This window comes from Asterias rubens, chromosome 12, assembly GCF_902459465.1.
Source record: "Asterias rubens chromosome 12, eAstRub1.3, whole genome shotgun sequence".
NCBI classification, from domain to species: Eukaryota; Metazoa; Echinodermata; class Asteroidea; order Forcipulatida; family Asteriidae; genus Asterias; species Asterias rubens.
Window position 1 is genome coordinate 6,420,739 of NC_047073.1, and position 10,529 is coordinate 6,431,267.

Consider the following 10,529-nt stretch of genomic DNA (forward strand, 5'->3'; position numbering starts at 1 on the left):
CTTGAAACCTTGTTGGCTCCGTATGCATGGTCAACATGGGATTTTCTCAGGTCAGTACTTCGGGGAACCTTGGGGTAATAGCCAGGAATGTGGGTGGTGTGTTTGAGGGGTACTATAAGTAAGTAGGCCTACATCACGTCGATATATTTAATTTGATAAAAAACTATCCTTACATTACCTTGATGTGTATCCCACAAAACTTATGGTCTGGATGGCTGTTGGAAGAACTGGTAGTGAGAAAAGGAAGAACAAAGTATGCACAATACTGAATGTACAGACACAGCAGCTTTATCATGATTGTACTCTCGAATTATCATACTACTTATACATGTAGGCCTACATATATAAATACAAACAAAATGACTAGCAGTGGTTAAAAGTACAATGTACATACCAAATACAATATAAACAATGGCATATTAAAGGGTAACAGAAAAAAGTACATTTACAAAACCTTCATAAAAAAACATATTTAGAATAGATTTCCTGCAGCTCACTGGTACAAACACATACAAACTATCACTAGACAAACTAAAAAGGCATATAATAGAAAAGTAAAAGAGGACTAACAAAACCATTAATACAAACTACAAAAACTCTGTCCTTACTCTATGATTACAACATGTAGGCAAGTTGTGAAATGTGGAATTACAAGAAATAAAGCCTTAATGGGAACGATCTTCTGCCTGCCCTGTGATGGGGGGAGCATCAAAGTTTGGCTTACCTGCCGAAGGAAAGATATTCCCCCAAAACGGTCAAACAGAAATCTTGTTGATTTATCTCGCATGTTGTACTGTAACTTCATTTTGACCAAGTCAACAATACAAAGTAAACAAATAATGTAGACCTTTAGTGTGATGTCCATCATTCATAACGACGCATTAAACTAGATTCAAAACTAGGCGTCAATTGTAATATCATTTGACAAAGATAGGCATTCAACAAACCAAACTGGTAAAAAAATTATATAAAAAAAAAAAAAAAAAAAAACTTTTTTTTTTTTTTTTTTTTTGGGGGGGGGTCTCTGATGGACTTAGACACCCCATGATACCAAGTTGAACTCCCTGGGGACGGCTAACCAACCCCCTTTCTAGGTTGTTGTATCCCTGAAAGTTGAAAAGAATATGACTTCTTCAGCAGTTTTTCATAGGTGACCGATGAAACTCGTTTTTCCGTTAAGGTGGCTCTTAGCGTAGGGGTTGAGATCCAGACTGATCAACGTGGCTCCCTCATGACCTGACCACCAGAAAAGTCACATGAGGTAGCAAAAGGAAGCTAAGAGGTCAGCTGATCTCACAGAAACAAAAAAATCTTAGAAAAAATTTTTTTCTATGGTGTATACGTGGCCCAAACTTCTCTAACAGCTAAACCAAGATACCAAAAAAAGCGGGAAACTCAAAAATATGAAAAAATATGGAACGCTTCACGATTTTGCGTGTCATCCTTGCGCAGGGGCCATGCTAATCTTCTCTGTATCGTTCCAATTTTAGTATATGTGCAGCCGAAGCTAGCACGACTAACTAGTTAACACCTCCTAGTTATATAGAGCAATTAGCTTAGAGTCACTAAATCATTGCTCCGTCAGTACAAAATACACACAGCCGTCCCATAGGCTCTGAAAGCTATTCATTCAAACTTCTCAATTCAAACTACTCACAAGAATATTCTCTACACAATTGCTTTTTAAATTATTCCATCAAGAGCTTCCAAACATGATAAAATATTAATTTATGTAATCATATTTGTTACATTACGTCTAAATCTAACAGAGTGCCTATACCTTCCTGCAGTGACACAGTTAATGCACACACACACAGCCGGTTGAATGAGGAAACACAAAGGTCATTCAGGCAATAAAGGAAGCTTTACATTATCAATAGCCTCCACGCATGCTCTGTGCATCTGATGTGGCAACTCAACCATTGTGTGCACAGCAGTTGTGTGCATAACAAACAGCAGTGTCCATGAACAGAGCAGCTTGCTGCCAGCATGGTGTACAAACAAACAAGTCTAGGGGACCTCTTGGGGACTGTTGTAGCTGAAGACTTCATCACCAGGAGTTCTCTGGATAACTATCAAAGAAAGCATGCCTTGAACTCGCCTCTGTGTCTTCCATCTAGTCGAAAACCTTTCTCTGTGTGAAGACTCAAGCACAATCCTCTTGACTGAAGTCTCATCTTGATTGTCAGGCACTTGTCTCACCTTGACTGTCAGGCGCTTAACATCAGGCACCTTAGCATTCTGTTTAACTCTAGGTGTACTATACAGACCTAAACCTATGTAGACTCTCTGATGAAGGGACAGCTGGTGCTTTAACATCAGGCAGGGCTGCTTAGTTGACAGATCTCCCATTCCTGTCCACTCATAATCCTGTGTACAAAGACTATTTATGTTTTATGTCACATCCTACACTTTTACTCTTACCTTGAAAGATGTCTTGAACTTACCTGTCTCTCTGTGTTCCCATCAAACACTATGTCTAAGAAAACATGCATTGAATTGAAGTCACTTTATGTTTTTGTTAGTTTGGTCCTCATCCAGACACTACACTCAAAAACTACATCAAAACTGTCTTCCATGACTGTTAATCTCTGAGACAGCTGGTGTTCTTTAGGCAGGGCTCTTCAACTGTATTCCATTCTCAACGATCGTTGCCCTGCACAATGAAAAGAAGTGGTACAACTGTTATGCTGATGTCAAACTCTTGTCACTGACTCTTACCTTTAGATGTCAGATGGACCTCCAACAGAATCTCAAACCGTAGGATCAGCAACAATAAAAATTAAGGGGAGAACACCGACTGCCAAAATGCATTGATACATTCCCTCTGTGTTCCTTCAGTCTCGGTATAGCTTTCGTTGTGCTGGAGGAGAAATTAAACAAAGGAATACTCAAAGCTTTATTGAAAAGTTTACCTTTGCAAACAGTTGACAAAATTTAAGAAAAACTAAAAAGAAAAGAGCAGAATTTAATCATAAGGAACACAGAGTCTAGAACAATTTCAGAACGAGCATAGAGAAACATTTTGAAAGAAGCTGAAACTAACTGCAACAACTTAATCCAAATAGTTCATATGTAACAATATTGAACAATAAGTGAAGCAAATTTGGTTTAAAATCGGAAAGAATTATTTCAGTTTAGAACAAGCTGATCTGAACAGAATGATAAATAAACCATTGCACTCACCCTGAATGTTTCCTTTAGCATGCTTACAAACTCTGGCTCTGAAACATTCATCATTCTCTTTATCCATCATCCTGAAAGAAAAAAATAGACACTTCAAAATTCTTTATAGTTTCAAGGAAATATTCTTTTAACACAAAATTACAGCATTTTATCCAAATTAAAACAAAGAGTTTACACATTGATTATTCGAAAGGGACAAGGATAAAATGAAATAATTAAAAACTTGTCTGAAACAAACATGAACATATATAGTAGAACAAATGGGAGAAATTAAATCCATTGAATGACTTTAATAAAATTTTAACTTTCCCAAATTCATAAACAAAAGTGAAAGTATTAGGTCTATAAAGCCCACAATTTCACAATGTATGAAATTAATTTATTGTTTGAATTTTGTTGATCATGAAAGCATAAAGCAAGATTTTCCAAAATTGTGAAACTGTCGAATTTTCCAGCTCTAAATAAATTAGTGTCAAGCTGACCTCAACTCACAGCTTCGAATCCATTATCAATCAATATACATTTATTTCAATGCTGTCCTTGGACATATAATATACAATGGTTGTAAGAGGTTAAATTACAACATTACTTGTATACATTAAGTATAGTTTATTATAATTATTTAAGGGACAACATTAAGGTTTGGGTGAAGCAGAAAAGCTTTTGTACCCTAACCTAGGGACAGACAGCGAAACAGGACGGGACATGACAGGACATGTGTGCATCATGCAGTCGCTAAGACATAGTAATACGAAAAATGATAAAAGAAGAATCAGAAATTAAGCGTGTGTATCAAGAAGTTGTTTTTTCAGTTTACCAACAAATATTGACTGCGAGGGTGACTTTTTAATGGACTCATTAAGACCGTTCCAGTAATTCACACCACGCTGTATAAGACTGTTTTTATAGAGTGAGGTTCGATTGTAACAGACATGGATGTTTTTGCTAGAAGCACTACGGGTATTATATGAATGTATGTTGGAAGTTAACTCAAAACATGAGATAAAACAACCAGGTAATGCATTGTTCGTATACTTGTACATTAATTTACCTAGATTTAAGTAGTAAATGTCTTTAATCTTAACAATTTTAGATTTACAAATAAGTCGGCAGTATGATCACGGTAACCAGCACTGGAAATAATTCTAACAGCTCGCTTTTGTAAGAAAAGAAGTTTGTCACAATTCACTGAGGAACTGCCCCAGGTTAGAACTGAATAATTTAAGTACGGAAGAACAAAGGAATTATAAAGAATAAGTAAAATATCACTTGGAATGAAGGTCTTTAATCGATTCATAATACCAACAGTTTTTGATATCTTGCTGGAAACTTCACTGACATGGCTCTTCCAAGTAAGATTTTCATCAATTGACACACCTAGAAATTTGGTAATTGTAACACATTTTAAATTAACACCATTCAAGACTAGAGGAACAGATTGGGTATATTTATGTTGTCTGGAACAGAATATCATATAGTTTGATTTAAGTAGATTAATACACAATTTGTTTGCTAAGAGCCAGCTGCTGATTTTTTCAAGTTCAATATTTAGGATCTGAATAGCTGTGTCCACATTATAATGACCCTAAACCATAAACGCCTGCTCATAGATTATTGACTTGTTCACCACTAATTGTAAATGGCGCCCTCATTTGACCAGCTGTCAGAGGTCCAATTATTTGCAAAATTCTGTTCTGACGTCCCAGTGCACTTGGGAAATACTAAACTTCCTTGATACATTTTGAAAAGTGAATACTTATGGTGATGTTTAAAAACAAAGCCAGCAAAAATAAATGTTTTTTGTTGTTGTTTTTCTGTTCACAGAATTGGATAACAAGATGACTCACAGATCGTTGAAATTTTAATCCTGGAGTATTTGTTTTCTCAAGTTCTTTTTCAGTTTTGTGTTCAAACCATGTTTTATCCTGTTCATTTGTTTCCCTGGCTCACCCCACATCTCAACAATGCAATCATGTGGATATAACCTAGATCCTAACGAATACATCTCACCATAGTCCTTGCTCTATGTTCTTACTTACCGCACACTCTGGCCTGTCATGGAGGGCCGACTAACAAATGGAGTGATTCTACAGTTGGTGACATCGCCAAATGATCCCCTTCCCTTCACATTGGTGGGTTGAGTCAACTACAAGTTGCAACGGGCCGTAGAGTATAGCAGGTCTACAGTACAAGGAGAAGTGAGACAATGATCATTAGGCCCTAAAAACAAACTGCCCGACGAACCCCCTCCAATCCTTCGCCTGGTTTGGTCTTGTGTTTAACAGTGAGGACTTTTGGTGTTGGGGGGTGGGGGGCACAATCCCCTAACGCTCTTTGCAATTACTCATGTAAAAAATTGTAATCGTCCATTGCATGACTATTTATAAACCCACTAGATTGCCCGATACGACCGTATTTTCCATAGCAAAACAATACACGTGTACCTATAGTTTGTGATGAGTATAGAGGCCTACACCACAACTGAACAAAAAGATTGCTGTTTTCCCCCACATTGAGTAGGCCTTATAAAAATAATATCCTACAGTCTGGGCCCTTCCTTTTCAATGCCCATGTCAAGATAATCATTCTAACCCTACAAGTACAATCAAAAAGCTCAAACCATTTTTACAAACCTGTATCGTCTCCTCCACTCTCAGCCTCTCATTGCCATTGTCCATGATCACAATCGCCACGATCTCAGTTGGAAGAGACTTTACAAGTTGTACATGTAATTCTTTAAAGTCTTCGTCCTGGATGCTCCGTAATAGCTGCAACTTATGAAAATATTCTTTAATCTTCGCTACTTGTAACTATATTGTATGCATTACAAATCTGAACACAGTTCTAGTACCGCGCTGCCAAGTCTGTTACAAAATAACTGTTGGCAACATGACGGCCAATGGTTGACATGGACTTGCTTTTGATCAACACGTGGGCGCGTGAACTTCCTGTTACTGCATCCGCTTCACGAAAGTTAAACAACAATGGCTTGATGTACAAATGTATAACATTGTTTTTGAACTGTTATACCATTCCTCCATGGTTATACTATCAACCACTCTCCCATTGCTCATTCAAGTAAAGCGTTCATGCTAACAATTTTATGTCTAGGGATAGTGTCCAGTGCCTATACTCAACCGCAAATAAACAAAGCAACACCCTTAATTGTTAGCAATTATTATCACCCCATCAACAAAGATCCCTTTCCAGACTATAGACCTACAGACTCCATCCGTCCCACCACTATTATCTGTAAAGCTCTTCAGTAGACACGGACCAAATTAATTAGTGAACTGACAATCTACAACACCATTAAGCACCATGCAAAATGTTTATGGCCATCATACAAAAGGGGATTGGTATCCCAATTAATTCAGTCAAAAGACTTACTTGGATGCACAGGCTGCGATGATGCGACGGCGACATCAAGGAATTTGGAAACATGAAAGTCGTACCGCACCACAGATTTGGACAAGGACTGCTTGCTGAAAAAAAAAAAAACATGGAGAAGTTGAACTAGCTACAACAACCATGGCGGTAGATGTTCTTCCAGTCCATGTTATACAATCATGGAGGTACAGCCCAAAGTAGCCTTTAAAGACACTGGACACTATTATTGTCAAAGACTAGTCTTCACAGTTGGTGTATCTCAACATATGCATAAAATAACACACCTGAAAGAATTTGAGCTCAATCGGTTGTCGAAGTTGAGAAAAAACACCCTCGTCGCACCATGGTCACACGAAGTTGTGTGCTTTCCAGATGCTTGATTTCGAGACCTCCACATTCTAAATCTGAGGTCTCGAAATCAAATTTATGGAAAATTACTTCTTTCTCGAAAACTACATCACATCAGAAGGAGCTGTTTCTCACAATGTTTTATACCATTACTATCAACCGCTCCCCTTTACTCGTAATCAAGAAAGGTTTTATGATAATAACTATTTTGAGTAATTATCAATAGACAGTGTCCACTGCCTCAAGTAGGCCTATAGTGAGCAAAGTTTCTTGGGTGCCCAAACCAAATACATGTAGTGTTCTTGTACCATGATGATGATGTATGCAAAGTCATATCTCAAAAAGGCTGTGACATCCCACCGTCGGCCCACAAAGCAAACTACCAATCTCAATTCCTCAACTTAAATAGTTGAATGTATCAGGATTGATGATCAAAAAACTAGTTGCGAGACCTCCGAATACAATCCTAACAAACAGTCTATTGTGTTGTGTGGGGGTAGAATTACGGAAACAAGCATTACCGTATTGAAGGAAACTCAAAACACGGAGAAGTTTCAAAAATAGAGATTTGGTAATAAAATCGAATCGCGAGTTGTTGGTCCTCTCCAAACCCCATCAATGTCACGGCCACTTTGGAAACCGCACACTTTGCACAAAATATTATAGCAAGAAAATGCAGAAACCATAAGAAACCTACCTGAAGATGTTTTAGTTCAGACAGTGAGCTGGTTGGGATGACCACTTCCCAAGCAGAAGTTTTGCCATTCATGAAGGCCTTGGGCTGTAGTTTCTGGTTAGTAGCATGCCTAAATAATGGCTATACTATTCATCAATTACTGACACCATCAGGAATGCCACGTCCGGCCGTTCATGTGGATGGAAAATCTGGATTGCTGTGTATTATGTGTACACATGGACTAGGTACACAGATGGTGCACCATGAGGGGCGGACGTAATCTGTCAAACTATAGGGTTACTGGCCCAGTTGTCAACATGGGAATAAGCCAATTTTGATTTGTTTGTATAGGCTACTGGACGTAGGCGCCATGTGGTATCCACATAGAATAGGTTGGGTCCACGCATGGAGGTATATAGAACGGTAACGCTATTTTGGTTGCAACATGGTGCGTATGCTTATAGTTCATCCATTTATACATCCATGGTCCATCCTACCTCCATGGATGAACCATGGAGTGGTTCACAAGCTTATAGGAAGAAAATACTCTACCCGTGCTCTACCTTGGCCCACTGTGGTCAACTGTTTATCTTCATTTTTGTCTCCTAACAAGATTCAAAATCCTAAAAAGTAGTAGATGCATATCACACCCAGTGATCAAACTGTTTATCTCCGATTCTGTCTCCTCGTCTCAAGATAATATTGTACTTTTTCCTTCAAGTTTTCTCACCGGGTTGGGGAGGGGCACATTGATGTGACCATGGAGGGTATCTTCAATTCCCTCCATGATGTGACAAGTTCTCAGTTCATTTTGCATGGTGTGAGCATGGAGCTGGTGTGAGCATGGATGTAGAAATGTGAGGTTCTCAGCCTATATAAATCCAAAATCAAGTCCCGTCAAACCATGTGTAAACTGGAAAAATGGAACACTTGGAGATTTACTAAGTAAAATTTAATTTCTGATAATAAACGCTTTGGGGAACTCGCTTGCAATGAGAAGTGTAAATCTTAAATCGAGTGAGGATAAGAACGCGAGGCAATTTGATACAAAAAAAACCAAAACAATGACCACTGACTTTTTGTATTTATTTTATCCACTCAAAAACTCACATAGAAATTGAATGGAGAAGTCCAAAAACAATTCCAATAAATTCAACTGGAAATCCTGTCTAAAATAGATTCAACAATAAACAATTTATATCTCCGTTTTCACCAAATACTAAAAAAAATCAGATCAAGAACACTTGTGAAAACTAATGAGTTGACTGTACTCCCTGAGTCAGTGACAATGTTGAAATAACCCTTGGCTTTGAATTGAATCAAAAACTAATATAAAAAACCCAGCAGAATTTAACTGTAGGATAGGCTAGTAATAAAAAACCCAAAATATGATAACCTAAACCAAAAAACCCAACACAGTATCAAAGCGAGTTACAAACTAAATCACAATAGCTTTGAAAACCAAATCCACAACAGACCAAGCAAGGGGCAGATGAAATTGAAGCAAGAGCAGAACTTTGTGTGGTGTTCACTCTTTACTGCCGGTCTGCATACTAAGTGTGTGGCTTGCATTAGGAAAGTTTTAGCACATGTTTTATTGTTCTAGAAAGTTCTAATTAGAGAGCGCATCAAGGTGTTACTTTACCAGAGAGGGGGGGGGGGGGGCTAAAAAGAGAAAGTGTTTGTCCAGGGGGAAGCTAAAATAAGAAAATGGTTATATAGGGGTTATACCAATTAATGTATTGTAATCTTCTCTCTGTTACCCTCAACAATGGATATTTATAAATGATTATTATCCAGCCCTGTCACACATGCTTCCTCCATAGTCAAACCATGGACAAACCATACCAACAAACAAAATAAGTTACTTAAAGACAGTGGACACTATTGGTAATTGTCAAAGATTAGTCTTCGTAGTTGGTGTATCTATCATATGCATAAAATAACAAACCTGTGAAAATTTGAGCTCAATCGGTCGTCGAAGTTGCGAGGTAATAATGAAAGAAAAAAAAACACCATTGTCGCACGAAGTTGTGTGCTTTCAGATGCTTGATTTTGAGACCTCAAATTCTAAACTTGAGGTCCTGAAATCAAATTCGTGGAATATCACTTCTTTCGCGAAAACTACATTACTTCAGAGGGAGCCGCTTCTCACAATGTTTTATACTATCAACCTCTCCCCATTACTCATAACCATGTAAGATTTTATGATAATAATTATTTTGAGTAATTACCAATAGTGTCCACTGCCTTTAATCACATTCACACCTTCCTCCATGGTGACTGAATAATTAGTGTCATCGAAGTTGCGGGAGAATACGAGCCCTGAGAAAAACACCCATCGCACGGGCGTGATGTGCTTTCAGATGTCTTGAATTCGATCCCTCAGATGGGGTCTCTTGTTTAATTCAAATTATTTAGGTGATAAATTCTTTCTATTAAAAAAACGCTAGTTCGGGGGAGAGCCGTTTCTCCAACAGCTCTCCACACACTGATACCTGGGTTAGTTTGTATGCTTTGTGGTTTTTGTTTATGTTCCATATTGCAATTTTAACAAACTGAATACAAATTTAAAACAAGTTTTTCAACGATTATTTTAGGTAATAATCAATAGTGTCCATCATGCCTTTAAATGAAAAGTTGTTTTCTTTGGCTAAAGCTAATAATAAAATATAACATTTTACGGTTTCTTTTTCCTCATCTTCTTTATTTGAAGGTTTTTGAAAAGGTAAACAATTTAATGGTTATAAGATTTGTTTTCCTGGTTTTCTTTTCTAAGATTAAAAAACGGTCAAGGATAAGGGATTTGTTTTTTCCTTTTTCCTATTGAACATTTTAAAACGGAAAAGGTTGGTTTTTCTTCTTTTCACTTCTTGGGTACTGAAAAGGTTGGTTTTTCTCTTTTAAAATGGTAAGTGATTGGATCCGT

At 37.6% G+C, this 10,529-nt stretch overlaps 1 non-coding gene across 1 annotated transcript; it reads right to left on the reverse strand.

The window, feature by feature from the left end:
* Window positions 1-1,407: 1,407 nt before the first annotated feature.
* Window positions 1,408-1,514, reverse strand: LOC117298098. The gene has a single exon (XR_004519950.1). It is a non-coding gene; the product is annotated as a U6 spliceosomal RNA (small nuclear RNA).
* Window positions 1,515-10,529: the final 9,015 nt, after the last annotated feature.